At 56.3% G+C, this 27,520-nt stretch overlaps 1 long non-coding RNA gene across 4 annotated transcripts; it reads right to left on the bottom strand.

Moving 5' to 3' along the window:
* Window positions 1–3,294: 3,294 nt before the first annotated feature.
* LOC116453061 lies at window positions 3,295–27,183 on the bottom strand. Of its 4 annotated transcripts, XR_004243666.1 has the most exons (5): window positions 27,106–27,183; window positions 15,501–26,894; window positions 8,823–12,606; window positions 7,186–7,387; window positions 3,295–3,923 (listed from the first exon to the last, which is right to left on the bottom strand). It is a non-coding gene; the product is annotated as an uncharacterized LOC116453061 (long non-coding RNA). The 4 variants fall into 4 exon arrangements; XR_004243665.1 differs by having other exon boundaries at window positions 7,186–12,606; XR_004243667.1 differs by having other exon boundaries at window positions 3,295–3,847; window positions 7,186–12,606.
* Between the last annotated feature and the right edge of the window lie 337 nt (window positions 27,184–27,520).

The following is a 27,520-nucleotide window of genomic DNA, read 5'->3' as shown; positions in this document are numbered from 1 at the left end:
AGAGACAAAAAGGGCAAGGAAAGCTTCAGATCTCCTCTGCAATTCCAGATGCTGCTGCAAAATGTGCTCCTGGAACGTGATCCCTGAAATCAGGAGCGACGTGGTGACCATCAGGCCATGGACGGCCTTGGGAAAGGCCAGACCCTGCCCGGTGCAGGGCTGAGGGAAGCCCAGTCCTGAGGGCAAAGAGAGGAATTCAGCTTAAAATATCCGAGCTGGAAGGGAGATCCATGGGAGGGACCCAGAGGTGTCCATGGGTCCTTTCTACCAAGAAATGGGGAGGGAAAACCAGCCCCTAACTGCCCACAGCGTTCCTGTTTCTCCTCGGGCACAGAAACATTGCTCCCATCGTTTCCAGCAGGTTTCCCGTATTTGCAGGTGGCAGAGATGCTGCAAACCAGGGAGCAGGATCAGGGAATTCCCAGTGCCAGGGACACCGGGAGGTGAGGGAAAAGCGCATTTTCCCACAGCAGCAGATGTTTTTCCACAGCAGGACACATCCCCTGGGAAAAGGAGATTCCCTTGAACTTGAACTCACCTGCTCCCAAGGATCACAGCACCTCCTTGGAGTCACTCCAGACCGGGAGAATCCAGAGCTGAAAGCCGGGATGTGATGGGAAACACTCCTAAATCCATGAAACAGCCCACGGTCTGCAAGTACTGCACAGGATGTGATAACAAGGAATTGTTATCACTGACTGAGAGCAGCTGTGGCTGCCCCTGGATCCCTGGAAGTGTCCAAGGCCAGGTTGGACAGGGCTTGGAGCAGCCTGGGATGGTGAAACCCAGCAGGGGATCGGAACAAGATGAGTTTTGAGGTCCCTTCCCACCCAAATTCCATTCTGGAATTCTGGGATTGACTAAATCACCACTCCCTGATACCGATGACATCTTTCCCACAGACAGCACTGCTAAAGGCAGAGCCCCAAATCTTCCTCCCAGCTCCCCACGCTTGGACAAGGGGAAGAGCTGGTGGGAAAGGAGGAAAGAACTGGCAAGAAAGAGCCTGAAGCAAGCAGAAAACGATGGAAGCGCCAACCAACAGGGAAAAATCGTCAGCCCGCCCCTTTCCTCCCGTGGGAAGCGCACTGTCAGAGGGATCTCGAGCTGGGCTCAGGACGGGGGGAAATTAAAAGCAAGTGTTCAATTAATTCCTCATTTGTGGCCCAGGACCCAGCTTATTGCTTCCCTCGTTCCCGCCTCGCCCGCTGTCAGAGTGTTTGGAAGCTGGCTGGGAATGGCGGCCGGCCCTGCCTCCGGCGGCCACGGCACCGCAGGGATTCCTCGTCCATGATTTTGGTGTCACTGCAGCTGGGCGAAACCTCGGAGCTGCCCTGCTCATTCACACTCCCGGGAGCTGTGGAGTCAGATCCCTCTGAGAACAGCGCTGGGAGACCGAAGATTTGGGAATGGCCAGACTCCCACTCGTCAGCAGGATGGGAACACAGCTCCAGCAGCAAATGCAGCAGTGGGAACGGTGCTTGGAAAAGGACAACAAAAACAGAAATATCTGAATTCAGCTGACCTTGTGGAGACTTCCTCCTGCTGCCTCCGCCAAGGAGAGGAACAGGCCCTGGCAGCCAGAAGGTGGGACCTTATCCTGCTCCAGGTGCCTCAATCCCAGCCCATCCCAAAACTCCCCCAAGGTCTGGGGTCAAAGTGCCTCGTGCCCCAAGGGCAAAGCTGCTGTGATTAACTGAGATTTGGAAATTGCATTTATTATCAATTTCCAGCTAAAGCTGCCTCACTAGAGACCTCTCTTCAGCATGCAGGGAGCTCCCACATCAGTGCCTTGCTTATTAAAACTTGTTTCCATGATAAAAACCCCTTATGGATGCCATTCCGTAAGGTTATTTATTTGTTTCCAATAGGAACTGGGGGAAAAAATCAAATTAATCGTGTTCCCCATGTTCCCTTTCAGCCTGAACCAGTTTTAAACTCATTAATATTAAAAAAAATTCAGTTTATTCTGTCACCCTTGAGTCTTCCCAAGGACTACAGAGATTCCCTGGGGGAAAACCAGGCACTTTAAAAATAAAAAGGAAACAGGTTTGAACGCTCAAGTCGGGTTGCAGCTCTCTGGAGGGTGACGTGACGGGACAAAGCCTGACAGTGACGGGACAAACGCCACTTGTCACGTTGTTTTCCGGAAGCTTCTCCTGAAATCAGGATCAAGGAGAGCCGGAGGACACGGGACACAACCTCCCCCAAGGCTGAGCCCGCCCCGGCTCGGCCGCGCTGCCGGGCGGCAGCAAACGCACGGAAAATTGGGGAATGTTCCGGGGATTCTGGGGGGGGCAGCTCCTTGCCAGGGAAGTTAAACTGGGAATGGCAAAATCAAACTGGGAATGGCAAAACCAAACTGGGAATGGCAAAGCCAAACTGGGAAATGGCAAAACTCAATGAGAAATGGCAAAATTCAACTGGGAAATGGCAAAATCCAGCTGGGAATGGCAAAATCCAGCTGGGAAATGGCAAAATCAAACTGGGAAATGGCAAAATCAAACTGGGAAATGGCAAAATTCAACTGGGAATGGCAAAATCAAACTGGGAATGGCAAAACCAAACTGGGAAATGGCAAACCCAAACTGGGAAATGGCAAACCCAAACTGGGAAATGGCAATAGGTTGAAGTAAGAAGCCCTGCTGCAGTGTGTAAAAATCCCAGTTTTTTGGGGATGCAGCCCAGCAGAGCCCCAGGAAAGCGGCTTTCACTCCCCCAGCCCCTCCCCCAGCCCCTCCCCCAGAAGAGCCTCGCTCGGGCTTGGAGGAGCATCCACGGCGTGGGAAGCACCGAGCTGGCCACTAAATCTTGGCTTCCCCTCCCGCTCTCCCTCCCTACAACTTGGCTTCCCAGGCAGTAAAATGAGGATAATGACCAATTTTGTCTTTCCTTCTGGAGGGATAATTTGATTGGGGGAAATGACCAAAAAAGAGCCCATTTTGGAGTTCCAAGTGGAACTGGAGAGCCATGGATCCAAAGGAATTCATCAAAGAGCTCCTGGAGGTGAAGCTCTTGGTCCTTCCAAACCCACATTTGGCTCAAAATCAGAATATTTTGCAAGAACTTGTCCATTTCTATGAAATTTTTGAAGAGGGACAAAGCTTTTCCTCAACTTTCCAGATCTGGAATATTTCATTTCACTCTGGGCATTATTTCTCTGGACCCCTTTGTTTGAAGCATATTCGAATATCTCATGACATATTATTATACATTAAATGTCAGAACGCATTTTGATGCTGGTAAATTTCAACTATGTACACAAAAGTCCAAACAAAACATTTTCTCCTATTGAAATGTCAGATTTTTATTGAAACAAATGATTTGAAAAAAAAAAGTAATTCCCAGAGTCAGGAAGCATTTGAGACTTCCTCCACACTTAACTGCTTTTGTCCAATTTTCCTGCATGGAAAACTCTGGTTTCTGATTGTTTTGCAGAAGGGGAAAATCTCATTTTGTTGTTTTCAAACTAAAAAAATTGCAGTTTTCAGTCAGCTCTCAAGGCACTGGAATTCCTCAGCCTGCATTTTTCCCACAGGAGGAAAAGAGGAGGAAAAGCCCCTGATTTCCACCAACAGTTTTGAGTTCTCTCTTAAAAACTTGAGGCAGCTGATAGAAAAGACTCCGCTCCTGGCGAGCCAAGAAAATCGAACTGGTGACAAGTTTTTTTTTCCTGAAAAGCCCCAAATTTGCAAACAGGCCTGGGATCCTGTGGAATATCAAAGCTTTTTACCTTTCCAGGCTGGCATTTGGCACATCTTGGCCCTCCATCTGTCATTACCCGGCAAATCGTGTTGATGTGAGAAGGGGAAAAAGGAAGTTTTCTTTGTTGGGAGTTTTCCTTAAGCTTGGGGAAAACAAAAAGAGAAAAAAGAGGGAAGGAATAAACTTGTGCTGTAATTTCCCAGCATCTTCTGCTGCTCCTGTGGAGAGAAGAACAGGGAGCTGGAGACATTCCTGGGCTCATCATGGGGAGCTGGAACTCTCTGCACAGCCACAGAAACGATTGTTGGTATCACACACGTGGTGGTGAAAGTCCTCCCACAAACCTCTGGATCAATCCCTTATCTGATGCAAATGAGGCTGAGAAAGGAGATAAAACCCCATGGAACGACTGGTGCCTTCTCCTGGTGGCAGTGGTTTCCCTGTGGGTGAGATTTCATGGAAAAGAGAGGCAACTTCTGCTCCTAAACACCCCCAAAATGCACCGAATTTCCATGGAATCACGGGAATTCCATCTCAGAAGGGCCCTTGGGAGGTTTCAAGTCCAACCTCGTGCTCAAGGTCCACACTGAGTTCAGGGTGGGTCGCTCCCGGCTGTGTCCAAAAGGCAGGACAAGCACATCCCTGTGCTTCCAGGCCACTCCCTGAGTTGTTCTTCCCAACTTTCTCTGGAAAGAAAACTCCTATTCCCCGGAAAAGGAGAGGGTGCAGCAAGTGGAGGCCAGGAGATGGAGAGCCAAGGGAAAGCCAAGTGCCAGCCTCAGCCTCCCCCCTCTGAGATCCCGCTCCAGTTCTGGAGCCCAGGTAACAAAGGCGAGGTTGTTATCCCAAACCACTCACGAGATGCTCCACCTTAAGTGCGGGAATAAAAGAGGAATCCCAGAACACCCTGAGCTGGAAGGGACCCCCTGGGGCCATTGCAGCCCAGCCCAGTCAAAGCTCAGCTCTCACCGAACGGGTTTAGAGCGGAGAAAGCACCCAGGTGAGCTGGGGGTGAGCACAGCCCGGGAGAACCCTCACAGCACCGAGGAAAAGCTGCTTCTCCAGGATCCTGGCAGCAGAAGCAGCAGCACCCAGGGCCTGGCTGTCGGCAGCACCCGTGGGGTGGCACAGTGGGTGCTGGATCTAAGTGATCCCCACGGCCTGGGCTGGAGGATTGATACCCCCACAGCCCTGCCCTACCTGTGGCTCGAGCTCTTGGCTGTTTTCATTACTTTTTCATTTGTGACTCGCATTCGGAAGGGTAACAGGACACCCCGGGGCAATGTGTTTCCAGGGGATTATTGCCTCCAGCTCATTGCTTTATGACACATGCCATAATCACCCAGAAATGTACAGCCTGTCACAACTCATTACTTAAGCCTGGCTTATGCAGCCACGTATTAGGCGTGATGGATAGAGCAGAGCCACAAAATCGTATGGACATTTGGTGGCAAGCGTTAGTTTGTCTGGAGAATGGCTTGCAGCTGGGCCAGCTCTGCCTGGAGCCATCCTCAACTTCAGAGCACTCACGAGCTGGTTTTGCTCCCCCTCTGCCCACTCTGCCTGAGCAAGTCCCACAGTTTCACGCTCCTCTGCTTCCCCTCTTAGCTGGGCAAGGCTCTCCCACCTGCAGCCACCAGCACTGAGCACCTTACAGGCAAGCTGAGCCCCACAAAACTCTCCCGAGGCCTCACAAAAGCAAGTCCCAAGTCAGGCTCCTTCTCCCTTTTACTGCCCATAAATCACTGGTTCCGAGATTTCCTGGAGAGCAGCGAGGTGGAGGAGGGAAAAGGGGAGAGCAGGGAATGTGGGGCATGAGCTGCTTTCTTCCAGAGAATGGTGCCACTCTGGGTTTATTTTACAGCTCTGGGCACTCTGGGCAGCTGGCACAGGGAGCCAAATGGCTGAAAGCAGGGGTGAAGGGACACCCTGGGATCGGGAGAGGCAGAGGGACACACTGGGATCGGGGGGAGCAAAGGGACACCCTGGGATCGAGGGGAGCAAAGGGACACCCTGGGATCGGGGGGGGGGCACAAAGGGACACCCTGGGATCGGGGGGGGGGGGGGGGGCAGAGGGACACCCTGGGATCGGGGGGGGGCAGAGGGACACCCTGGGATCGAGGGGAGCAAAGGGACACCCTGGGATCGGGGGGAGCAAAGGGACACCCTGGGATCGGGGGGAGCAAAGGGACACCCTGGGATCGGGGAGGGGCACAAAGGGACACCCTGGGATCGAGGGGAGCAAAGGGACACCCTGGGATCGGGGAGGGGCACAAAGGGACACCCTGGGATCAGGTGTGGGGCAGAGGGACACCCTGGGATCGGGGGGGGGGCAGAGGGAATCTGGGGAGCAGCCAAGGGCCGGGAGAGCAGCAGGGAGCTGGTGACCCCAGGGAATGTTCTTGGCCAACAAGGCTGGGGAGAGGAGCAGGCCTCAGGCCCAGAGCAGCCCCACAAAGCTCCCCCAGCACTCCAGGGTGTTTAACCAGAGCTGATGTTCATCATCTCGTTCCAGCCATGGCAGGGACACCTCCCACTGTCCCAGGCTGCTCCCAGCCCCAATGTCCAGCCTGGCCTTGGGCACTGCCAGGGATCCAGAGGCAGCCACAGCTGCTCTGGGCATCCTGTGCCAGGGCCTGCCCACCCTCCCAGGGAACAATTCCTTCCTAACATCCAATCCAAATCTCTCCTCTTTTAGCTTAGAGCCCTTCCCCTTTGTCCTAGCACCATCTGCCCCTGGAAAAAGTCATTGTCCCACTTTTTTATAATCCCCCTTTAGGCCCTGGAAGGGACCCTGAGGTCTCCCTGGAGCCTTCTCTTCTCCAGGTGAACAATCCCAGCTCTCCCAGCCTGGCTCCAGAGCCTCCTGGGCATCTCTGTGGCCTCCTCTGGATGTGCTCCAACAGATCCACACCATTCCCATGCTGAGGACTCCAGACCTGGGTGCAATGCTCCACCAGGATAGAGGGGGGATCATCTCCCTCAGGGTGATTCTTAGGGATCTTTTCCAGCCTAAACAATTCCCAAGATGCTGGTGGGTCTCAGGAGAGCCTAAGCAAGCAGCAGAATCCCCTCATGCAGATCTGACTGTCAGAGGAGTCACGAGATGCTGTGGAAACCCTCCTCAGCCTTCCCTGTGCCTTTCTCTGCCTGGGAGCGCTCACAGTGAGGCTCTGAGCGCTGGACCACCAGGACAGGCATTCCCAGAGGGAGCTGAGATCCAGGGATTGCCTGGCAGGCTCCTGGCTCTCAATGCCAGCTCTGTGCTGGCCTGGCCAGCACACACCACCGTCCTCCTGGCCACGTCCCAGCCCCACAGCGGGTTCAGCCCCGCTCAGCCCGGCCAGGGTGGAGATCCATTTCGTTGTTGGGCTGGGGAGAGCCTGCCCTCAGCACAACCCTGAAAGAACCCACGGCCCCGCCCTTTGCACGGAATAAACTCACAGCAAGGCTGTTCACCCCCAGGGAAGTTCATCTCACCTGAGCCCGGGACACTGGCACAGGGCCAGAGCCCTCCTTGCCCCGCGGAGAGGGGGTCCATGCTCTGTGCCTCTCAGCTCGCTCTCCTTCTGCCCCTCTTTCCAAACGGCCGCCTCCGCGTTCTCCAGCTCTGCAGCTCAGATGTGTGCACCATGCCCTCTTTCACAGAGGTTTTGGGGCTTTTAATCCTTCTTGCTGTTCTCTGAAGTTAAAGGCATTCAGGTTAAAAATATGCGGCTGAGGTGTTTTTGTTCCAGACCCCCTCCAAAACCAAAGGTGGTGTCTCAGTGGAGCAGAACCAGCCTCCCGCAGGTGACAAAGGCAATTCACGAGCACATAAACTGCAGTTGTGACAGTGAACTGCTCCTCTCGGATATATGGAGACAAATCCCATTTGCCCACATCCCTTCTGCTGTACCTGCTCCCACTCAAGATTCCCTTTTTTCCTGAGAGCAGCTTAACGTAAATCCCGGCTGTCCCAGGAGCTTCTGAAGGCTTTCTTCTCCCTGCCAAGTTTCCTCCAGCTCTCGGAGGGCAAACAGCAGCCACACAGCCCCTTTTGTGCTCCAGGGCTTGGCTCCTGCTCCCCCCAGGCCGGTGGGCAGGAGAGGTGCCCTGAGCCACGCTCGGAGGGCTGGCACAGCATCACAGCAGGCTTTGAGCAGCAGCTGCCGCTGGGTGTCCATGGAAAGGGCACCTCACCCAGCCCAGGACTGCAGAGGAGGAGGGATCTGCAGGGCAGGGCCTTGGCAGCACGGGGGAACTGGGTTTGGGGGCTGGGAGCCTCTGGGGGGGATGGTGCTGGTCAGGGAAGGGGAGATCAGCCCCGGCAGGGGCAGCTGGGGGATCCAGAGTTCAGTCTGGAAGGCACAAAATACAGCACCGAGTGGCACTGGGCTCACTGAGGGATGAGAGTCAGAGCCCGCAGCTCCAGAAGTGAGACTCCCTCAGCCCTGTTCTCCCTGCAAGGGAAAAACCCCAGGGCAGGCACGGGCTGTGGACAGGGCTCAGCTGCAGCTGTCCCTGCCCAGCTCCTCACGACCTCCCCAAAACCTCCTCATTCCCCCTCTGCCTGTGGGAAGGGACACAAGCAACTTCTGCATTGCCAAATCAGCTTTAAGGGATGTTCCTGTGCTCCTATTCTGCTCCAAACTTCCAGGGCAGGAATGGAAACACCACCCAGGCCCCTGCAATGATGTCTGAGCACCACCAGCTCTGGCCCTGCAGCCTGGAGAGGCACGAGGGGCCCCTGTGCTGCTGCGGCTTGGGGACATCTGTGGGCTGCTGGGACACTGGCTCTGCATGGTGATGGCCACTGGGGTCTGTCCTGGGCCATAAACCCTTGAGAGGGTCACAGAGAGAGTTAATGAAACCCTACAGTCACCCAGGGACAGATTCAGGTAATGGAGGACATAAAATCCACCAGGTGAGAACAATAAACCCCCTGCAACGGCTCCACTTCCTTCTGCTTTCTCCCAGCTATTTCCTCTCCCCCGTTATTGTCCTGGGGTTGGGTTTTTTTCCCACCTGTTCTTCTGACTTTCTAGAGCACTTTCCCAGTCTCTTCTTTTAGGTTTTTCGCCCCTGCCCTTGTGTTCTTCCCTGCAATCCACAGCCCAGTTTCGTTTTCCCCTTACCTGGCACCCGTGGCTGCAGTTTGTGCTCGGTGTCACAGTCCAGGCTGTGGTTTGCACACACTGGGGATGTGCTCCCACATCTTCCCTGCCCTTCTTTTTTGGGAGAAAAAAGATATTATCTAAGGTTTTCCTTAGTGGCACCTTCATATTAAAAAATTCCAAGCACTTTAAAGTCTTGCCTAATGCCCTTTTCCTTTTCCATGGCAGGCCGTGGGACACGCAGGGATCATGATCCCAGTGCTGCCCATCCCTGTCCTACATAAACCAGGGCTGGAGGAAGAGCCCAGGGTCTCCAACCTCTCCAGAAACATCGGCAGGGAACGGGAGGACATTTCACCCTCTCCTCTGCCCGGTCCCTTGGGAGATCCCACCGAGGAGGGAGCATTCCAGGAAGGAAACCTTCCTTTCTATTCCCTCGTGTTCCCAGCCCTGCCAGGGCTGTATTGATTTATTCATAGATGAGAAATGGGGCTGTGATCTCCTGGCCGGGGTGAAGCAGGTCCTGCCAAGCCACGCAAACGGTTCCTGTTACTGCAGGGAGCAGAACAGCAGCAGCCAGCCCCACCAGAGGACAGATTCCTTCAGCACAACACCTTGGGAGCAGAGCTCTGGGAAGAGCAGGATGTTTTTGCTCTCCAAAAGGTCCGTGTTAAGATAAAGGGGGAGGGTGAACACGGGCAGAGTGTGCTGCACGTGGTTCTCGCAGCACTGCTGAAAGTCCGCGGTGATTCTCCAGCCTCTCTCTCCCTGCGTCCTCCATCAATGCCAGGAGTGGATCCCAGTCCATTCCCTTTGCAAACTTCCCTCCTTCCCTGAGTTTACCTCTCCATTTCCTCTGCTTCTTGTGTTGGGAGACTCTGTTGGATCCCACGTGGGACCTGGGGATCCCTCCTGGCCACACTGGCAGGAGCAGCAGCCACTTTCTTGTTAAAACATCACTCCCTTCTCCCAGCCAGCAGCCATCAGGAGGAGAGGAACCAGCCTCAGGCTGTGCCAGGGGAGGCTCGGGTTGGATATTAGGGAAAATTTCTTCACCAGAAGGATTATCAAGCACTGGCACCGGCTTGTCACCATCCCTGGGGGGTTGTGGTGACTGGAAGGGTTGGTTGGACTCAGTGACCCTAAAGGTTTTTTCCAGCCTACATGACTCTGTGATTCTACTAAAAACATTCAAAATAAAGCCGGGGAAGCCTCCAGAATGAATTCCCTGTTCCTACCACCCTCCGAACCCTCAAGTCTGAGATTCCCTGCTTGGGGGAACCTGCCAGGCTGAGGAACAGCCCGAGGGATGGGGTAGGGACACAAGGGCCGTGCGGGGGCTGCAGCCAGGCGTGCTGCACACCAGATCCCGGGAAAAGCCCGAATCCCAAAAGCGGCGGCTCCTGGCACAGCCCGGGGGACGCGCAGGGGACAGGGACCGGGTGCGCTGAGCGGGGCGGGGATCCCGGCCGGGGGCAGGGGGGGGGTCGAGAGCGGGACCTCGCAGCCCCCGGGACCCGAGCGCCCCTTGCCCGGGCCGGGGGCCACTAGAGGGCAATCGTGGCGTGTCCCACGCCCGGAGCGCCGGGAACCAGGGATGCGCAGGGGGGACAGAGGCTGCTTGGTAGCCGCAAGGACACGTCAGGGCACCTGCCTGTCCTAAAGTTTAAAAAAAAAAAAAAAAAAAAAAAATTAAGTCTGTTCGAACTCTGCTCGGTTTAAGCGCTGCAGGTGGATAAGCGGGACCTTTAGGATCCGTGCGGATGCTCCCAAGATGCTGCAGCTCAGCCCCGGCACAATGCAGAGAGTGCGGCCCCAGCTGAGCTGCGTTTTATCCCCAGCTGATGAACGGAATTTAGGGAAAACCTGTTCCTAGGGCAGGCAGGTGTCAGCAGTTGGCTCCTTGATGGAAATATTGGAGCCGCCCTCTGCGGTGGGGTCAGACCCTTCCCCCCCAGTAACAGAGCAAGAGGAAACAGCCTCAGGTTGCACCGGCGGAGGATTCGATTGGATAAAAGGGAAAATTTCTTCAGCAAAGCCCAGGCAGTGGTGGTGGAGTCCCCGTCCCTGGAGGGATTTAAAAGCCGTGTGGATGTGGCACTTGGGGACGTGGGGCAGTGGTGGCCTCGGCAGTGCTGGGATAACACTTGGACTTGATACTCCCACCTACATGACCCTATGACCCACCTCTAGTTTTCCCAGGGATGCGCTTCCGTGCCCCCACACCCCATCACCCCTCCACGGGATGCTCCCTCTGCCCCGGGCCTGGCCGCTGCTGCTCCCAAGCTGCTCTGAGAGACCCTTCGGGAAAGGATCTGCCCTGCTCCTTCTCTCCAGCACATCCTCGGTGACACAGAGGGGCTCCTGGAGAAGTCCCGCAGCCCTGCTGGGTTTGCTTGGCCAGTCCCCAGCTCCGTCCCCTGCTCCGGGCGCTTCCCCCGGGTGCCAGCAGCCCCTCCCTTTATCAGGCTGGGGCGGTGGGAGATAGGCGGCGGGGCTGATAAGCCCTCAAGTGGCAGCGTGCTGTAAACATTCCCACTGGTGCTGTTAGATTAGAGCGCTGGGAAAATGCCTGCAGCCCCCGGGCCACCAGCGCAGCCGGCTGGGGCTGGGGGGCTGCGGAGCTGCTGAAAAGCGCCGAGGGAGGAGCTGTGGAGGAGCTGAAGCGCTCCGGGGCACGCCGGATGCCGCCTCCCAGGGAAGCGGGGCTTGGCAGGGGCTCCCCAGGATTCCTCGGAGGGCTGGTTTGGCATCCGAGCCTGCAGCCAGTTCCATCTGCACCCAGAGGCTTCGCTGCCTGTTTTGCCCAGATGGACGGAAATCTCACTTCTCCGTCCCTCCATCCCCCAGGAATTCTGGTACCCAGCGGTCTCAGCTGGCTGGAAGCTCTGGCTGAGGGTTTTCACTTGTACCTGGAGGATGCCACAGAGCTAAAGGCTGTACTCCTCCTTCCAGAGGAAGCGGTACCCATTTTAAACCCATTTTCCACCGTAAAACCAGCCCGTGCCAAGCAGCTTCAGCAGGTTACTGCCTCTAGGGCGGAGCGGAGTGGGGAGGGCAGACCCTTCCTGTCCGGGAGCAGAGGGGCTCTTTCCGTGCAGCAGCTCCCGGGCACGGGCTCAGCCGGAGCCGGGACCCTGCCGCCCACCGAGCTGTGCCACGCTGGCGGCTCTCGCAGCTCTGCCAGGCGAGGTTGGGCACAGAGGTGACGCCACCGGCGGTGACAGTGTGGCCTGGCGCTCAGTGTGGGGCGCAGGAGCAGGCCCTGGGAAGGAGGGGACGCGGTCCCAGCATTCCCACAAGGAGCGGGCACAGCAGGAAGCAGCGATCCCTCTCTCCTACCCCGCTCCGGTGGGTCCCTCCTGACCTGCTGGGCATCAGCATCACCCCGGACCTCCAGCTCCGAGGATGAACACCGCGGCTGATGAAAGCTCCCCATCCTCCTTTTCCCGTTACCCTGGGAAGGAAATTCTCCGTTTCTCGGGGATACCCACGGCTCTGGGAGCTCGCTGCTCAGCGGAGCAGCCGCAGCTGCCTTGCAGAGCCGCTCGGAGGCAACATTCCCTCCTCTCCCATTCCCAGCAGCTCCTCGGGCAGCTTCCAGAGCTCACAGCCAGGCAGCGCCGGGCCCTGGGAACCTCCCACTCCCACTTTCTCCCTAATATTTCCACAGTGAGTAAATCTCCATCCTTTTAGGGCTCTCAAATCTATTATTTTTACATTTGCAGTGGATTCCCTGGCCCTGATGTTAATGAAAACCTCCAGGAAAGCTCCTCAAATACAGCTTTGACTTTCTGCCCAGGACCTGTGGACAAGGGGAAAAAAAAAAAATCAGGCAACATTAATAAAGCAGGAGGTTTCTATTAAGTCTGAGGGACTGGACTCTCTGGCTTTCTTGGATGCTGAAATCCTCTGGTGCAGGATAAATCTTATGCACTTCATTTTCCCAATCTCTCCTTCAATATATTTTAAGAGAACGTTGCAATATCGGGGTAAATAATGTCCCGACTGCAGCGTGGGGTCTGCAGGGCGGCCTGGGGTCAGCCTGTGCGCCGGGGCATCCTCCACCGTGGCTGCCTGTGGGCTCAGCCCTCTCTCTCTAATCAGGGGGCTGAGCCCGGGGAGGCTCTGATTAGCTGTGAAAACAAATAACGAGCAGTCCCTGCGAGGCCGGGGAAGGAAGCGGGTGAGTGGATGTGCATGAAGTCACTAAACACGCAAATCTCTGCAGCCAGCACCACCTTGGTGGGAGCAAACCTCCCCCAGGTCTCTTCCCCCGGAGCAGGACGCGTTTCCCATCCGCGTGCGAAGGAGTCTTCCATTTGCGGGCCCCGCTGCTGCCTTTGCACAGCACCTGCTCCTCCTAAAGACGCTGGATTTTCTTGGGAAGAGCTGTTACCTGGAAGCGTGCGCGCAGAAAAGGGAGCAGGTCCACGGGGTGCTGCGAGCCCCAGGTCAGGCTGGGAGATGATTTCCCCCTGCTTTTATCCCTTTGAGTGCTCTGCAGAGCGCCCTGAACGCGAGTTAATGCAGCAGCTGCAGCACGGGGAGCGCCTTGGGGCTGCTTTCACACCCTGGGCTCGCACGCAGCCCCCGGCGGCCGCGGATGCTGCGAGCGGGGGGTTTTGTTGGGATCCTGGCACCTCGTTGCCCTGGGATCGCCGGCGATGGGGCTGCTGTGCCGGCACAATGCACAGGGAGCAGGCTGGTGCTTCAGGCTCCGAGGGATAAATACAAAGGAAAACTCCCTCCTTGCCTAGGAGCAGGAGCTGGCGTGCTCGGAGCGCCTCGTGCTGCGGGGTTTAACGCAGCAGCGCTCCCGGGGCTGTTACCATGGCGCTTCCAGCAGCAGAACAACCTTTTCCTGCCTGGAAAAAACCCGCCAGGCCAATCCCAAAGTGCCGAGGCAGCGGAGTCCGGCCAGTGTGAGGCAGGAGCCCTACAGCCAGCGGGGATTGGGAGCAGGGTGCGGCACAGACGCAAATCGGTACAGCCCAGGGCGGCTCACAAGGCAGTTCTGGGGCTTGGGAAGCCAAGGGGCTCTGGCCCGGAGCTGGGAATGTAGGGCTGGAAAGCACCATTTGGATTATGGAGTGTCCTGAGCTGGAAGGGCCCCACAAGGACCATTGATCCAACTCCTGATCCTGTCTCCTCCCCACACACCCCAACAACCCCACCCGGGCATCCCTGGCAGCGCTGTCCAAACGCTCCTGGAGCTCTGGCAGCCTCGGGGCCGTGCCCATTCCCTGGGGAGCCTGGGCAGTGCCCAGCAGCCTCTGGGGGAAGAACCTTTCCCTGCTCTTCAGCCTGAGCCTGCCCTGGCCCAGCTCCAGGAGCTCCCTGGGTGCTGTCCCTGGGCACCAGAGAGGGGAGCTCAGTGCCCCAGGGACAGGCTCCAGTCCACTGGCTCTGTTTTCATCCAACATAAGAAATCAGAATTTGTCCTCCTGTCAACGAGGGGCACCCTCCTAAGGCTCATCCTCCATGCCCTCCACCTTATGGATCATCACAGGCAACCTCAGCCCTGCCTGCTGGAGATCCATGTCCTGCTTCTGCTGGAGATAAGGGCCCGAGGATGATGACAGGCTGAGAGAAGAGAAGATTGAGTGGAGACCTCAGAACTGCTTTCCAGGATCTGAAGGGGCTGCAAGGAGACCACAGAGGGACCGTTCATCAGGAACTGGAGTGTCAGGACCAGGGGGAATGGCTTCAAACTGACAGAGAGCTGGTTTATGTTGGATACTGGGAATAGATTGTTCCCTGTGAGAGAGGTGAGGCCCTGGCACAGGGTGCCCAGAGAAGCTGTGCCTGCCCCTGGATCCCTGGAAGTGTCCAAGGGAGAAGCCTGGGACAGTGGAAGGTGTCCCTGCCCACAGCAGGGGTGGCACTGGATGATCTTTAAGATCCCTCCAAACCGATTCTGGGATGCTGTGAACGACTCCCACCCCTGGCAGATGAGGTGTGAAATGAGGCCCTGAGCAGAGGACAGAGCTTCAGGTGTTCCCCTCTGCAGGCTCTGGGAAGCTCTGCGAGGAGCTGGGTCCCGGATCCCTGCGGCTCCATCCCCTCTCCGTGGTTTTACAGGGCCCGGCAGCACTCAGGGCAAATTCACTCGAGTGGATTTAGGGGAGGGGGCAGAGAGAAAACTCCCGAGTGGCCGAGTGTAACAAACAGTCACCGGGCGGGATCAGGATGCTCACACCATAACGTGTGGCAGTTGTGCTTTCACCAGCCCCGTGGGACCTTGGCAAGTAAATCAACTTTCCCTACCCTGACCCAAATAAATGTCCTGGAGTGGAAATAAGAGATTGTCTTTGCCTGAGATCACCGTGTGCTCGTTCCAGGGGATATCAGTGAGCAATCCTCACTTCTCTGGACCACTCACAGCTTCACCCTCTTCTCCCTGAGCTCTGTAAGGACCCACTAATCCAAATTCCACCAGAGCTGGGGGTAAATCTCCATCTGGTTCACACGTTTTCAACAATTCCTCAGCCATTAAAAGGCTGAAAGGGATGGGTGGGCAGAGCCCACAGTTTTCTGATCCTCCTCAGAAAAATCCTTGCCCTCATTCCAGACCTGACTCCTGAAATGCCCCTCCATTGGGAATAGACACAGGGGAGCAATCCCCAGGAAAGCAATCCTCACTCCAGACACACCAGCCCCCAACCTCCTCCCCCTCTCCCTCCCTTGGTAGGGTACCTTTAGGGCCACATTCTCATTGGGATTTTCCCTCTTGCTCCTTTCCACGTTGTCTGGAGCCACCAAAGCACAAAGCTGCGGCAGAATTATTTCTTGCCCTGCCCTACTCGTCCAACCAAGTTCCTTCCTGGTGCTGCTGGAGGGGACATTTCATTTCTCTGCAGGGTGTGGGTTTAGCAGGATGACCAATGGCTGTTTGAAAACTGTGGCTGAGGTCCCACCTAAAGTTGTTACCTCAGGCATCCTTTGAAATCTTCAGGAGCTCCTTCAAGGCCCTCAGTGTGAGAGGCCAAGGATTAAAGGATTCAAGTGGTTTCCTCTGTGCTGTGTGGAGACCTCAGATGGTTCATCTGGGGCTGGTGTCCCCTGGCCCTCCCAGGGGCTGCTGAAGGGTCATTGTCTCAGTTCAGGTTCCATGGCGCTGACACCAGGAACAGCTGTCGGCCCCTCTCGTGCCCCTGATCAATAACGTCCCAATCTCGGCGCTCGATGGCATCAATTATTTATCTCTAATTGGATTGGATTCCTCCTTGGTCCCGGCGAATCAATTAATGAGTATTTGCCACCAGAGCTCCTGGTGCCCTCCAGAGAGACTTGTCACAGCAGCACCGGTGGGAGCTGGGGCGGGAAAGGCTGGGAGGAGCGGACGGGAAATCTCCTGGGGGCTCTTCCCTCGCAGGACGGGCGGAGAGGCCATGGCTGTCGGGCAGCTGAGCTGGGACAGGGCTGCACAAAACCTTTGTTCTCCTTGCAAGACCTTTCCTTGGAAACTGAAGCTCCTTAAGGTCCATGTGGAATGGGGAGAAGTCCTAAGTCACAGAATCCTGGGATGATTTGGGATGGGAGGGATCACCTCGTTCCAATGGCCTGCCATGGGCAGGGACACCTCCCCCTGCCCCAGGCTGCTCCCAGCCCTGTCCAGCCTGGCCTTGGACACTGCCAGGGATCCAGGGGCAGCCCCAGCTGCTCTGGGCACCCTGTGCCAGGGCCTGCCCACCCTCCCAGGGAACAATTCCTTCCCAGTATCCCATCCAGCCCTGCCCTCTGGCAGCGGGAAGCCATTCCCTGTGTCCTGTCCCTGCAGGCTCTTGTAAAAAGTCCTTCCCATCTTTTCTTGGTAGATTCCCTTCAGGTCCTGGATGCCAGCATTGTCCACTCTGCGTTTCCACCACTTCCACCCTGCTATTATAACCTCCAGCCCCTTTCCCAGGGCAGTTGCCCTCGTTCCTGTAACTGAAGGATCCCTGCCAGGATACTCTCCCACGGACGCACAGTTGGGCGGCAGGGATCCCCTGCAGGCCAGCAGCTGCCTTTGATAATGAAGGATCTTTGGGAGCTTAAATGTTCTCCTTCTGAGCTCTGACAATATTTAAGCATGTGTTAACAGTTTAAAGAAGCAACCCACTGGAGGAAGTCTCATTTGTCAGGAGCAGTTGCTCGAAATTTCATCATAACTGAGTTAAGGCAGCCCAGAACGGAGCGGGTTGGAGCGAAGACAGGAGCACTGATGGATGGTTCACACCAGCTGCTCAAGCGGTCCTTTGAAAGCTCCTCGAGCTGAGGTTCTGCAGATCAGCGGCCCTGGCTCCTGAGGGAAGCAGGGCAGCTCCAGGAAGGCAGGATGGGGTTTCTGGACCCTTGTGCAGAGCCATACATCAGCACAAAGCCTGCCAGCAGCGCTCCTCGTCCTCCACATCATCCTTGGGAATCAAAGCGCGGCTTGCGGTGGCTGGGGAGGCTCAGAAATCACCTTCACTTCACACAGAAGAAAATCCACCACGGCAGCTCCAGGAGATCCTCACAGTTCTGCGTTTTTAGCCACAAGGCCATGAAATACCTTTGGAGCCCTAATGTTCCCGATCCCTGGTTCTCTGGGGGACCAAAACTGCTTGGAGAAGTCAAGGATCGGTCCTGAAGAATTGTTCAAATGTTGCTGCAACTGCTAAACCTCAGAACCAGCAAAGACACCGCAAGGAGGTTTTCCTCCAGCCTGTGAACCAGGAGGGCCGTGGAGTTTGGCTGCTCACCAGGCCAGGCAGGGAACAAAATCAGGGAGTCCCTCCTGAAGTCATCCACAAGTTCAGCTCAGCTGTCAGAGGAATCTGAGCAAGGTGAGGGCTTTTGGGGGCAGCCAGGGCGGGGCAGGTCTCGGTGCAAGGCGGGATAGATGGCACAAAGTTCCTTTATCCATCTGGGTTTGTTAAGAATCAAAGTTTTTCCCTATGACTGCATTGAGATGAGGATACTTGAGAACTTCAAAATGCAGGAAATGGGATCTTCATGCCGTGGTGTGGAAGGGCAGAGTGACACGGGTTAAACCTGGTGTGCCATGCAGAGAGCTGTGCCAGCATGGGAAGAGACCACTGGGAACAGGCAGGAAAAAGGGAAGAGCCTCAGCCAAGCCCCCGTGGGTGGGCACACCTGGGACCTGCAGCTCTCAGTGCCCGCTGTCCCCACCAGCTCCATCCAAGGGCTGCCCGCCCTGGCCCACCAGCACTGAGCACCCCCAGCAGGGGAAGGACATTATTCTCCCTTTTGGGGGAGTGTCCTCCCTGTGCCATCCTGAAGCTTTTTAGCACCCTCAGCAGCCTTCCCCACGCTGATTTCCAGCAGATGTGGTGCTAATGAGTAACACTGCAATCTCAGTGCCTTAATATAGTGCTGGGGGGCGATAAGTCAGAAATTGCTGTCATCGTTGGGGCGAGGATGATCTGGTCATTGTTCAGAACTGTCCTCCTCTGATGATTACATCAAGGGCAATGCATTTTCTCCCATCTACTCCCACTCTGCTTCCAAATTTAAAGCTATTCAGCCATCAGACACTTCTGGTTTTTCTAAGAGCTTAATAAGAGGCCGGGATGCAGATGTTCAGATAAAGCCCTGACAAATTGCAAGTGGAGGAGCCACGTTCAACTTGACCAATTAGGGGATGCAGGGCAGGAAAGGGCCCCAGCAGCTCTGCTGAACCAGCTGCCACCTCTCCACGTGGTGGAGAGGGCAGAGAGGATGGCTCAGAGCCCAAGCGAATATTGCCACTCAAAGCTGAGAGCTGGAGATGAAATCCAGGGTTTGGGGGGGAGCAGATGGGTGAGGGGATGTCCTGGTTCCTACACTGGCATCTGGGCTAGAACCACGCTGAGATCCCAGGATTCAGCCAGCACAGTCCAGCCAGAGCAGGCCAGGCCCAGGGGAAGCTGCGTGGCAGGGAGCGTGGTTGGGCAGGGTGGGCATCCCGGCGGGGCCGTGCAGCTCCCACCTTCGGAAAGGCTGGGAACGGATGCTCCAGGCTGCTCTCAGTGCCAGCGCTGCCAGGGTGGGCCTGGGGACACCACAAAGCCCAGGTGGGGATTGTAAACTCCATCCTGCTGTTAGAGGGTCTGAGGAACATTCCACGTGGCCCACAGAATCACAGGATTTTTGTGATCCTGAAGCCCTCAGAGACCATCCCATCCAACCATCCCCCAAGGCCACCACCAACCCCTGTCTCCCAGTGCCACACGGCTTTTAAACCCGTCCCTCCCTCCCTTTTGAATCCCTGCTGACCCCACCACTGCCCTAGGCAGCCTGGCCAATGCCTGAGCACCCTTTCAGGGAATAAATACTTCCTAATATCCAGTCTAAGCGTGCTCAGGAAGGGAAGAGTGGAACTGGAATGGGACAGGAATGGCAGCCCGAGCGTGGGGAGGGGAAACGTGCTGAGACACAGGAGGAAGCATTTCCTGGGAGAGAGCAGAGGGGTGGGAAGGCAGCCCGGGAACAACAAAACCTCTGGCAGTTCTGCTTTGGAAGGAGAGTGGAGGAGTTGGGGGCAGAGCAGGAGAGAGGGCAGGGGTGAAGTGCCAGGTGTGAGATCATTCAAGCAAAAGGAAACATCCCAACACCTGCCTTGGTGTCTGCAGGCAGCTGCACCCATCAGGCCACTTAATTCCAGCATCTGGAGAAGCACTAGGCTAGGAGGGACCCCTGGAGATCTCCAGTCCTTGTCCTGCCAGCTTCCAACATCCCCATTTTGTCCTCCCTGAGAGCCTTGGGAGGAGGAAATCCACCTGCAAGCAGCTCTAGCGGACATCCCCCCTCTTCTGCATCCTCATTTGTACATCACCACACAGTCCTGGGCCCAGACAAACCCTCTTCCCAAACTCCAGAGTGATTCTGGAAGGCAGCTGTTAAAATCTCGCTCTCCAGGCTGCCCAGGGAATGGGCCCAGCCCCACGCCTGGCAGGGACCAAGGGGCGTTGGGCCAACGCTCTCAGGGATTGTTGGGCTGTCCTGTGCAGAGCCAGGAGCTGGATTTCAGAGATCCCTGTGGGTCCCTTCCCACTCAGGATATTCCACAGCTCCGTGCTGGCAGAGCTGGTACAGGCAGGACGATGGAGGAGCCAGCAAAGAGCTGAAAAATGCCTCTGTTACCTGGGGACAAGAGAGAAGCAGAGCTCCAGCAAATCCCCCGGTCCTGGGGAAACGCTGGCTGAGCTCCTTCTCCCGGGCTCTGCTGGACAGCTAAATCCCATCCTAAGCTTATGAAATACCGCCTGCCCTTTATTCCTGGATCTGCTGGATTTGCTGCTGGCCAGAGCTGGCATCTCTGTGGCCCCTCTTCCCAAGCCCGTGGTGCTGGGAGCTGGAAAAGCCCCGCTGGAGCGGATGAAAACGCGGGGGGAGCTCAGGCTCGCTCGCTCGGTGTCGCATGGAATGAAAAGGGGGCCCAGAGCCCAAGCCTGGGGCTGTAAATTTTCCACCAGCGCAGGGCCTGACGTCCTGCTCAGGCGTTTCTGCTGCATCCCCTCCCGGCTCCCGCCGTGGGAATGCGCTGTCACTGCGCCTTGCTGATCCAGGCCTTCCAAAGGAGCGGATTGAACGGGATTTAACTCCACAGATAGCCTGGCAAGGGCGAGATGGCTTAGGGGAAAGGTGGGGGAAATAAGATAGCCTTTGCTTCTGCCCAAGGAAAAGGGAGGGAGGCACGTTTGATACAGGGAGAGGAGGGAAGGGCCTGGCAGCTCTCGCCCCTGGCTTGGGGCAGCACGGGAAACACCACCAGGAGAAGGTAATTATTTAAATTAACTAATGGCTTCCTTATAGCCTGGGAATAAAGAGCCAGATGTGTCCCAGCTCCTGCCTCACTTCCAGGGCTGCTTTTCCACCAGTTTGTGAACACAGGGATGCGAATCCAAAGCCTTACCTGCTGCCAGCTCCGTGCCCTTCCTCTGCTGTCCATGTTCACCTCCCTGGTCCAGGAACAAATCCATCCCATGTCCAGTCACTCCTTGTCCTCCAAGCAGCCCGTGGCCGGCGGGGAGGGAGCTCTGGAGTGCTCAGCCAGGGTTTGGGATATCACGGCTCAGCTCCCTGGGCTCCCACAAACACCTGCAGCAAGCTGGGAGAGCCAGGCCTGCTCCAGCAGCTCCAGGATGGGGATGGCACCCATGGGGTGACACCCCTGCTCCCTGGCTGCAGGCTCAGTGCCGTCCCAGCATCCAGGATGGCAGAAAAAGGCTCCTCCATTGGGAATAGAGGCTGTGGCTCCAGGTGGGATCAGGCTTTGCAGCACTCTCCCAAAATGAGTTGTTGGAGTGAAGGTTTTGTCTCTGAGTAGAGGGAAAAAACAAATCCTGTGGAAAGCCCCATGATTTTTATCTAGAACAGATTATTTTTGGTTGTTGGAAGTTTTCCTGGCGGACCCACAGAGGGAAAGGGATGACGCTGTTCAGTCATCCAAGTTACAGAGCAGAGGAGCTATGAGCTGGGGGACCCTGGCTGGATGAAGGGGGGAGAGACAGAGACCCCACTTCAGAGCTCCCCAGCTCCCTAACACCTCCCTCACATCCTTGTGCTGCCCAAAATCCCTCAGGCAGAGCTTCCCAGACAGCCCCCCCCTCTCAGAGACCCCACCCTCCATCCCTGGGAGCCAGAACCAACCCCGGCCTTCTGGGGACGGGGACACCTCTCCCTCCCCTCTCTCCTCACCATCCAGTGCTGACTCCTGCCTTGGCTTCCCCAAATCCTGTAAATCCCTGGCTGCAAATGGTGCTCAGAGCCAGGAGCTGCCCCCTCTCCAGCCCAGGAAGAGGAGGAAACACAGCCCCCTCCTCCTCCCCCTTTTTCAGCTCCCTTTGCCCCATTTGAGCTCTGCTGCGGCTGTGGCAGAGATCCAGGGCTGGGATGCTCCACACCTGCCTCTGGCATCCTCCCATCATTATCGTCCCTGGAATTAGGGAGGGAGCAGGGAGATGGGATGTCCCAAATCACACCCTCTCCATTGCTTTGTGTTAAAACGTCCCACAACACGCTGCAACAAACAGGCAGACAAATAGCTGCGTTAAAATGTGACCCCCACAGCTGCTTTGGGCAGGAATTACCTCAGCAGAATTATCCCTGATACTCACCCCTCCCTCAGCTTCCCTGGAAAAAAAGGGAAAGCCCTGAGCCAGCGGCCCCTGATTTATGTGCTCAATGACAGAGATCACAGAGGAGCTGGTTTTAAACCCTTCCTTAACAGAGATGTGGATGGCAAAGTGGGCTCAGCCCCAGATTTGACCTCCAGCTCCAGGGAAATGATATTCCAGCTCCTCTTCCAGAGCCTGTTAGAATCTGGAGGTGCACAGGTTGCTCATGAAGTGGGAGAAGGAGGCCCATTGCAGCACCAGCATCTCCTGCTGCTGCAGGAAAACCTTCAATCCCCAGAAATAAACACCTCCACGAGGTTTCCCTGGTCTCAGGTATTGGCCCAGCTTTGAATTCCTAAAGGTGATGCTGGTTTGCCAGCCAAAGGGCTGGAAAACAGGAGTTTGACTTCCAAGGGATTGGTAAAACAGGAGTTGATTTGATCTCTGTTGTTCCTTAGTCAAACCCTTAAGTCTCAATCCATCAATTTAAATAAGGATTATTTCTGAAATGTTTACTACTTCACTCGGTATTGCCATAAACCCTTTCATAGTCAAAAACTCAAACCAGTCTGGCTCAAACCCAATCTATCCAAAATGTAAAATCTGAGGTGTTTTCCTCACCATCTTGTTCTTCCCTCCACAGAGAATCTCTTCTCCAGAATTAAAGCCCTGCCCCGCTGTGTTGCTGAAGAGTGAGTGTTCTCACTTGTTGCTAATCTCCAGGATTTTAATTTCATGGCATTAAATTTTATTTTAAGAGCATTTTTGGAGTTTTCAGGTGGCCATATGCCTTTGCCATGAAAACCATGAGCTCGCCCTGAGCCACTCTGTGCCCTCCAGCACAGACTTTTATAACCATCCTGTGGAGGAAGATGAAGCTGTGGCTGGCCTGAAGCTCCTCTCCCTTCATCCCTCTCCAAGTTGTCCAGCTCTTCCAAGGTAGATTCCCAAACCTATGTGCGTGAACTCCCAGGGTTTTGGGAAAATAACACCCTACAAAACCATTCTTCAAACCCCCCTTATTCCTCGACACCCCCTTTCCCCTCCCTTTTCCTGCTGCTATGTGCAGGCAGGGCCTTTCCACACCTCCTGCTTCAGCTTCCAACTGCTCCAAATATTTCCCTGGCGTTTTTTTAAATGGCAATTAATGGAAATTAAGACATTCCCCCCACTCCTTTCTTTTAAAACGCTTCCCACTAAAATCACCCTGAGTGCTGAAACGCTGGGCCTGGTGCCCACCAGCAGGAGCAAGGACAACATTCAGGCCTCCCTCCATCCCAAGGAGCCGGGAAGACGGTGCAAAGCACCATGGGCTGCTCTGGAAGCCCATTACTGTTTTATGGAGGTCACCCTCACCTAATTATGCCACTGTTCCTCCCAGCCCCGGCCTGACCCTGCTGATCCTGCAGCGGATTAACATGTCCTGGTCACTTGAGCGTGTGGGGAGCGTCTGCTGCGGGCGGCCAGCGGCCCAGGGCTGCCTGCAGCTCCGTGTTATTCTGACCTCGGCCGTTTTTTTCCGTGGCCGGGCCTTGGAGGACCTGTTGAATGGGGCTTTCATTTGGCTGACCCCCAGGGTCAGCTGTTTTCGGAGCATGAAATATGGCTGCGGGTGGACAGGAGGGAAGAGATAAACTCGGCTGAGGAGCCTTAACAGGCCAATGAGCCGTGACTAATGATGATTGGGGTTTGTCTTTCCAGGCCGTAATTTATTGGGCTGCTGACCACTTAGTGCACTGCTCGGGGAATTAACTCCTTCAGGGCAGCAGCTCTGCCCCTTGGGGATTGAGCTGCTCAGCCTTCCCCGCTTCTGCGGGGCCAGCAAACATTTCATTCTGCATCTCTCCCTGCTGTTACACACCTTGGTTGTTTTCTGGTCTTTTTACCACATGTGCCCACAAAAAATGCTTCTTGCAGCTTTTCTCTGGGCAGATTTCCTATCGCCCCAGGGTTTTTTGCAGGCAGAAAAGGGGCCACGAGTCCCGGTGACCCTTTTGGGCAGGCCCGTGGTGGCTCCTGGCTGGCAGGCGCGTGGCACGAGCCACGAGTGCCCCAACAAAAGAGCTGGCGTGTCAAACACGGCTCTTACATCTTCATCAGGGGCTCCCAAAGCTTGCAGCTCTCTCCTGGGAGGACAGCCCCAGCATCCATCTCTGTCATTCCCGGGCAGATGGAGACGGACAGGGATTCTCCGGGCTGGCTGCTGTGCCTTGCACAATTGTAGGCTCAGCACTCTGAGATTCAAGCCCCGATTTTGCCTTTTTGTCTCCTTAATGTTCGGGTTTTAGAGCAGTTCATTGCAAAAATTTGGATTTCTTGCTGTTTAGAAAAGTTGACAGCACGAGGAAATCCTTGGCAATGTTAGTTCATTTTGTGGAGGGACCTGTGTCTTCTCCATCATCCTAAAAATGGCATGATAGAAATCAGAGTTACTCTAAAGGCTGAGTTCTGCCTTTTCCTGGCTGGGATTAAAGAGGCTCATTTAGCTTTCAAGTGCCCCAGTTTCCCCACCTGAAAACAAGATCGGGGGAGGATGCTGCTGCTGCCAGTCCATGGGGTGTGTTTGGGCATCAGCAGGGTGAAAAAGATCCAGCAGGGAGGGATCTGGAGCAGGGAATGCTGCTGACCTTCCTCTTGTCACCCCACACGTGCCTGGGTGCCGACTGGGGTGCTCAGAGCCAGTGCAGAGGAGAAATCCCAGCTTTGGGGAGAGCCCTGGAAGAGCTATTTGCAAACCAGCCCCAAATTGAATCAATTAATTGAATTGTCAGCCGAGCCGTATTTAAGCACTGATCCCATAAATTGAAAGGAGAGTGGCCTCCTTTGGATAATTCCCCTTAAAAGCACAGGAAAAAAGATCTCAGAAGGCCTAGGGGGAGACTGGAAGAGCTCCCCATGGTCCAAATCTATTTCTGCCTTTAAAAAGCTGTAATTATTCCCACATTAAGAGCCATCCTGCCAGAGCAGTTCCACAGGAGCTATTCCTGCAGGAGGAATTCCCAGCAGTGGGCTCCTCCAGGGTGCAGGGACTTCAGCAGGGCCAAGGATCACGGAGCAGAAGGCACCAGATGTCCCCAGGAGCTCGGCAGCAGGCGCAGCTGGCAGGGAGCTGCGATGAGCCTCGCCATGCCTTTGGTGCCCCTCAGGAAAGTTCCCCTGGACATTTGGGGCTGCTTTGGTGCTGATTCGCCAGGACAGGCCATGAACCCGAGCCCTGAAATGGCAGAGGGAGCAGCGAGGCACAGCCCTGGGCGTGGTAATGCCCCGCACTGACCTGGCACTCCGCGAGTTTAATCACCCTGGAACTCATTACTGCAAATTAAAGCAGAGCCTCTCACCCCAGCCGGGCTCGCCGAGCATTCCTGGGCAGGCACGGCATGGCTGCAGCTCCTCCAGCCAGCACCTGGGAGAGGATTTCCCTGGGAATCGGGGGTAGTTCAGCAAACGAGCTGAAGTTTGACTCAGCTGAGGGGCTTGTGTTGGGATTTGCAGGCAGTTCTGTAAATCAATGGGTTCGGCAGAAGGGCTCTGAGGAGGTGAGTGCTTTACATTGAAATTCGTGGCAGAAATTATTAATAATTAGAAGAAATTGCAGGTAGAGCCTGGGAACTTGTGTACTCATACCTTCCCATTTCCAGATTTCTTTCTAACTACTTTTCAGAAACTCAAAAAATAGAAGAGTTATTGATTTCTCTGCTCTTTTTTTTTTTTGGCAGAAAGAATCGATTTTTGGAAAGAAAGGAAGCAATTGCCTCTTCCCCTGCCCACGCCAACTCCCTGGCAGCTCCTGGGCTGCCCGCCCAGCATCATCCAGCGCAGCATTCCGGCTCCTGTTTGATGTCCCCTGGCCAGAGCCCTTCCTGCCGCTGTCGCTGTTATCACTGAGCGGTGCCCGGGCAGCAGAGGCAGAATCCCCGCTGCTGCCGCAGGTGTGAGACCACACACGAGCAAACCTGTCCTGCCAGACGGGAGGGACAGGAGGGGTGCTCGGGGTGGCTGAGGGATGGCAGCCGGTGGGGAAATGGAGATGTGAGAAACGTGAGACTGACTGAGCAGAGAGGAGAGGGGGAGAAAATGCAGAAAGAAGGGGGAAAAGAAGGGAAGGCTGGGAAATTGAGCTCCCGCATACCGGGGTGGGTGCAGCCCCTGGCGGCTCTGCAGCCCCGGTGATTAGCCCAGACATGATCCAGCCTCGGCTGGCCTGTGGCAGGGTAAGAGGTCAGCAGCTCTGATAAAACAGAGCATCTCCAGCTCCTCCTGGGGGGTGAGGCGGCTCAGACCGCGCCGGAGAGGTCTCGGCGCAAACGGCCTTGCAGGCCCCAAAACCACCACTGGCCACCGGGCTCAGCTCTGCTTTTGCCCGCCAAATGGGCCCATTTGGGGGCGGATGAGCCTTGCAAAGGAACGGGGCAGCTGCTTCTTGCTGTGCTGTGGGGGCGAGGCGCGGGGAGGGGGCGGGCGGGGCGCAGCGCGTCCTTGGGCGGCGGGGCCGTTACCGGCCGCCGCCACCGCCGGGGCCTTACCTGCCGCTGCCACCGCCGGGGCCGTTACCGGCCGCCGCCACCGCCGGGGCCCTCACCGGCCCCTGCCACCGCCGGGGCCCTCACCGGCCCCTGCCACCGCCGGGGCCCTCACCGGCCGCCGCCACCGCCGGGGCCCTCACCGGCCCCTGCCACCGCCGGGCCCTTACCTGCCGCGGCCCTTACCTGCCGCCACCGCCGGGGCCCTCACCGGCCGCCGCCACCGCCGGGGCCCTCACCTGCCGCCGCCACCGCCGGGCCCTCACCTGCCGCCGCCACCGCCGGGCCCTTACCTGCCGCTGCCACCGCCGGGGCCCTTACCGGCCCCTGCCAACGCCGGGGCCCTTACCGGCCCCTGCCAACGCCGGGGCCCTCACCGGCCGCCGCCACCGCCGGGGCCCTCACCGGCCGCCGCCACCGCCGGGGCCCTCGTGGAGGGCGGATCCTGCCCGCGCCGGAATTCCCGGGCCGGCCTTGTAAAAGGGGAGCTGCATGGAAAAGAGAGGGGGAGATGTTTAACAGAGACAAGACCTGGCGATCAAGAGGAGAGAGGAGCATCCCAGCACGTCAGCTTAACCCTTACACCACCGATTTCCGCGCCTCTGCAAAGAAATCCCGGCACGGAGTAGAGCAGGCAGAAAATACCCTCCAAAACCAACCCAGCTTGGGGTTTGGAAAGGGAAATGCAGTTTCTCCTACCCTGAAGCCTGTGCTTTCCTCTCCCATGCTCTGGGCAGCAGCTCACAGCCCACAGGCAGGGTGTGGGTGGCTGGGAAATCGTTAACTGTGCTGCAGATGCTTGGGTGAGTTTGGATAAACAGCCTGCTGTTGTTCTGCACATGGGAGTTACTGTAGGAGCTGCTGAAAGGCTCGGGATTTATAGCCTTGGAAAATGATTTATTTTGGTAAGCCCACAGCTGATCCAGCTGGGGAAGCACCAGTGTGGGATCTCCCTGCGCTGCTGCTCCCTCGAGCGCTGCATCAGCGCCACCAGAATCCCTTAAGGAAAGGGAGAAATGCTGGGACAGGAAAAAAGCCACAAAAGCTGCTGCTGCTCACCGCAGTGTGCAGATCTGTGCCCTCACACAGCCCTGGAAGTGCCCCAGGCCAGGCT

This window comes from Corvus moneduloides, chromosome 18, assembly GCF_009650955.1.
Source record: "Corvus moneduloides isolate bCorMon1 chromosome 18, bCorMon1.pri, whole genome shotgun sequence".
Lineage (NCBI taxonomy): Eukaryota > Metazoa > Chordata > Aves > Passeriformes > Corvidae > Corvus > Corvus moneduloides.
This window is presented reverse-complemented; position numbering and strand designations above follow the sequence as displayed.